Source organism: Lolium perenne, chromosome 3 (genome assembly GCF_019359855.2).
Source record: "Lolium perenne isolate Kyuss_39 chromosome 3, Kyuss_2.0, whole genome shotgun sequence".
Lineage (NCBI taxonomy): Eukaryota > Viridiplantae > Streptophyta > Magnoliopsida > Poales > Poaceae > Lolium > Lolium perenne.
In genome coordinates, this window is record NC_067246.2 from 140,665,070 (window position 1) to 140,669,485 (window position 4,416).

The 4,416-nt window shown below is 48.3% G+C and overlaps 1 long non-coding RNA gene across 3 annotated transcripts; it reads left to right on the forward strand.

Annotated features, from left to right (window-relative positions):
* Positions 1-266: 266 nt before the first annotated feature.
* Positions 267-2,796, forward strand: LOC127342613 (uncharacterized). 3 transcript variants are annotated; one of them, XR_007876747.2, is made up of 5 exons: positions 267-1,223; positions 1,327-1,475; positions 1,579-1,646; positions 2,082-2,303; positions 2,555-2,796. It is a non-coding gene; the product is annotated as an uncharacterized lncRNA (long non-coding RNA). The 3 variants fall into 3 exon arrangements; XR_011755458.1 differs by having other exon boundaries at positions 1,579-1,618; XR_011755457.1 differs by having other exon boundaries at positions 1,579-2,303.
* The last annotated feature ends 1,620 nt before the right edge of the window (positions 2,797-4,416 follow it).

Consider the following 4,416-nt stretch of genomic DNA (forward strand, 5'->3'; position numbering starts at 1 on the left):
CCGCGCCGCCCTATGGTGTGGGGCCCTCGGGCCTCCACTTCAATTGTCCTTCTGGCTCCGTTAGTTTCCTGGGAAAATAGGGCCTTCTGCATAAATTCCGAGGTTTTTCCCGAAAGTTGGATTTCTGCACAAAAACGAGACACCAGAGCAGTTCTGCTGAAAACAGCGTTAGTCCGTGTTAGTTGCATCCAAAATACACAAATTAGAGGCAAAACAATAGCAAAAGTGTTCGGGAAAGTAGATACGTTTTGGACGTATCAAACCCCACCTCAGTTGTGTCGTGCTTTGTTATCCTCTCGCCTCCCTGATGTTGTGGTGGTCTGGTGGTGGTCCTGCTGCTTTCTAGGTTGGCCATGGCCTCCCGCATCTCAGTGTTGTCGTATGCCCGGTTTGCCCCTTCTCCTTCGTCTACCTCGACTACAGTATATACCGCTGGTGTCGCTGTTTCAGGAGGTCGCCGCCAGTCACCCTACGTACTTGGATACAGCTGCTGCGCACCACCTCTTGAGGAGGATACGACCGCCCCTGCCCGGGCATTGCGTGTGCCGCGCCCGGGTCGCGCGGCCTCTGCATCGCTTGCCGTGCGGGACGGACAGCTGCTGCTCGCCGTGTCGCCTTCTTTGATTATGGTTGGTGGTTGTGCTTCTGTTCATTGCCGTCGCTGCCGCACATCTGGCCAGGTCTCCCTCTGAGTGGAGATCCTCTTGGTTGCTATCGGCGGGTTCAGGTTGCTGCCGGTGGGTCGCCTCCTCCGCATTCATTCTGACATAATGGCCTTCAAGATGTCATTGCTGTGCAAATGCTTGATGTGGGTGGCCCGGTGGTGCGTGTGCAAGGTGTGGTAGGCTTCAGTTTTTGGGAGGGGTTGTGCTTGGTCGGCATGCCATTGCTCCTGTTGCATCTATGATCGGCGCACGGGTCGTGTTCACGGGATTTTGCTATTGCTGCTGTGATTGGTTTTGCGGATTACTCAGATGTACCTTCCTTCTGTTGGTGGATACAATTACTAGATTGCATATGTTCGGTTTGTAAGCTGACAAGATATTTACTTTCAGATTTTTTTGACAGTATGGACACATCAGCGTATATGCTCTTACGCCAATTTCTATCTTCATTGAACTGCATTATTAAGAATGGAGAAGCTACATCATCCAGTGCGTAGCAGCCTGCCAATGGCTTCCCCGAATTAATGGCTTCCTCTACACATATCAAAACATTCAGTGGTACAATCCTATATTCATATCACAATTCGTAGTTTGACGATATAAACTGAGCGGGTAATCCTTTAGTTTAGCCTTGCTTCAGTGAATAAATTTCGTATTGCAGTTATGAATCCTTGCGTTCCAGCTGGTCAGGGCATATATGTATGAAGGTGTACATCGTTTGGAGAAGCTACATCATCGAAAATGCGTATCAGCCTGCCAATGGCTTCCCCGAATTAGTGGCTTCCTCTACATATAACGGCACATTCAGTGGTAAAATCCTATATTCATATTACAACTTGTAGTTTGAGGATATAAACTGAGCAGATAATCCTTTTGTTCAATCTTGCTTCAGTGAATAATTTTCATATTGCAGTTATGAATCCTTGTATCCCAGCTGGTAAGAGCATATATAGGTATGAAGGTGTACGTCGACATTGCTATGTAATTACTCTGTTCGTCTGTTGCCAGAATTTATTACTTTCTTAAGAGATTATGCATGATTTGTCAACCTGATGAGCTACTTTAAGGTGTATTCATACAAACTGATTTAGGTTAATACTTTCTCATAATATTGGGGATTCGGCATTACATATGCTTTCCAGATATGGTTCGCATGATTTCTAGGTTTCATTAGATTTGTTGATTCAGTTATAGGTTTGTTGCTTGGGAAAATGCAACAGGATACTACTGTGTAAGACTGTTATCCTTTTGATGAAAACAAATGGAAAGGATGAAAGTACTGATAATGTATAGATTCTTCATATCTGTATGTTGAATTCTTCAGCACGGTGGTTGTAATAATTCAAATAAAGTTTTTGTGCTACACGATCGTTCCCTTGTGGCAACGTTATTCTTCTAATCTGTTGTGGATTTCAGACGACCAGGACGCCCACAGCACTGGCCTCTGTGCCACCTGCCGCCGTTGTCGTCAGCGCGGTCCAAGGCAAGGCTCCGTTAGTGGAGGATGATGTCCCGGCAGTGGGGGCACTGGTGTGGCTGCGCTGCCCAAACGGGTCATGTGGGCAGCTGCCCCGCGCCGCCCAGGTCATCCAAGGCCGCCATCCTACTCCTCGACCGCGGCGATGAACCAACTTTCATGTAAGGCACCACTAGCCTTTCCATGACCTTTGTGAAGCCCCAAACAAGAGATTATTTTATTAAGTACATATATGAGTTGGTTCTTATATTACCACTTTGTTATTGAGATTTAATTTGGAAAGGGTGGACAAATGGCATTATTATTTGCCCACAGCTTTTTTTCACATCTCTGATAGAAGAACAAGTAATGTTATTTTGTAAGCTTATACTTACCGTTCGATTAATACCTTCTTTCATTCTTTGTGTTCCAGGATCTGCTTGATACAAACAAGGTTAGCGGACTGAGTGTATTATGTTTTAGTGGTCATGTGGTAGGTTTATATGTACTATTTGAGGCAACAATTCTCATGGGCCTGTACATAATAAGAATTAACGATTTGAATTAACTTACCTTTACAAGAGGAGCTGGTGGTTATATCATAGGTTTATGGGGTCAAATTCTTGAGATTATATCCACTCTCATGTTTACTGATAAACGGGGCACTACTCTTTAGTTATTTGGTTCTAGGATTTATTCAGGTTTATGTGGTGAACTTCCTGAAATTATGTCAAATTTCCTGTTTAGTTTAAATGATCCAAGATATTCTATTTTCTCTAAATGGGGAAATTTGAAATGCACTATTATCAATACACGTACTTCAGTTTTGCGGTCTATTTGGAAGTTACCTAACAATCTCTCTTTTCAGGAAAACAATGGAGAAGTTTGAACTGCAGTTGGGATCCTGTTATCTGTAACATACAGTTCGGTACCCTCCCAGATTTCCTTAATTCATTGTACTCAGATGAAGGAAAATTACGATGATTTCTTAGACGACCATGAGCTCAACTGACATGCATGTGAAATGCACGTCTATAAAAGAACAATGATGTAAATCCAGGTATCATACCTGATGCCACACGACCTGGTAGGGAAGCATAGAGCACAGGGTCACGGCGCCGAAGCTTGGTTGAGAGCCTGAGACCATGAGGCATAGTACCTCAGTCTGGCTACGTTTTGGAAAGAGAATTCAGCACAGACGGAGTGCGTGGACGAGCGCAAAAATGTCGGCCACCGGCGTGACCCTGCCAGTCGTGTGAACGCTGGTGCATGAACTATGAAGGCGTCAACGGCCGGGTTGGAGAGGCGCTGTCCCTGTGTCTTGTGCGGGATGGGAGGTACAGGAGGACACAAGTATGCCTGTGCTTGAGCGTGAGCTCTCAGCCAGGGAGAACTAGAGACTTCGGAATATCGGAAGATGGAATGGGATTGGAAAAGCATAAAGGTAGGTGGACTGGGTGGAGAAGAGATGGGACAAGAAACTACTCAGCGGTTGTTCGGAATAATAGTATGAGGCCAAGGCGAGTGCATATGTGTGTTCTGGGAAGGCAGTGGATCAGACTGTGCGTGTGGATGTGTGTGTGTTCATTACACAGACAACATCATAGGTTCAACACGTGTATATGTGTACATATAAAAGGAATACACCTCATGCCATTGCATTTATTTCATGGTGTACATTTTTCATTTCTCGGACCATTTATTTGTACTACATGCTTATCATATTAGTATGAAAACATTCCAAGATCGGGCGGTCGGCGCCGGCGGAGTACCTGACGAAGCTGATGTACCTGATCTGGAACCACCACGAGGAGATCCGGCACGAGGGTCGACTCGAGACGGTAGGCCGCCGAAGCAGATTGGAGATCTGGCGCTGGCAACGCCACCACCACGCGCACGGCGGCGCCGCGTCCGGCCGGAGGCGCAGCCCCACCACGGGCGACTCGTCCGCCACGCTGATGCGGGACCTCCTCTCGATGCAGCGCTCCCGCTCGCTCTCCGTCGACTCCACCTCCAACAGGCTCGCCGCCGACCCCGACGACCCGCCCGGCCGCGGGGCGCTCAAGTCCCTCCTCGACCAGCTCGCGGAGAACGCGTTGCAGCCCAGGCCCGCCCGCCGCCCGCGCCGCCGGTTCAAGCGCAGCCAGGGCCGCCGTGCCGCCGCCGACGCCGCCCTAGATCGCCCGCGGCCGCCGCCTTCTCCGCCAACTCCAGCTCCCAGGAGGCCGTCTGCGGCAACAAGTACTTCTTCGGCGCCGGCGCCGATGACGATGGCAGCGAGGAGATGCAGCCGCG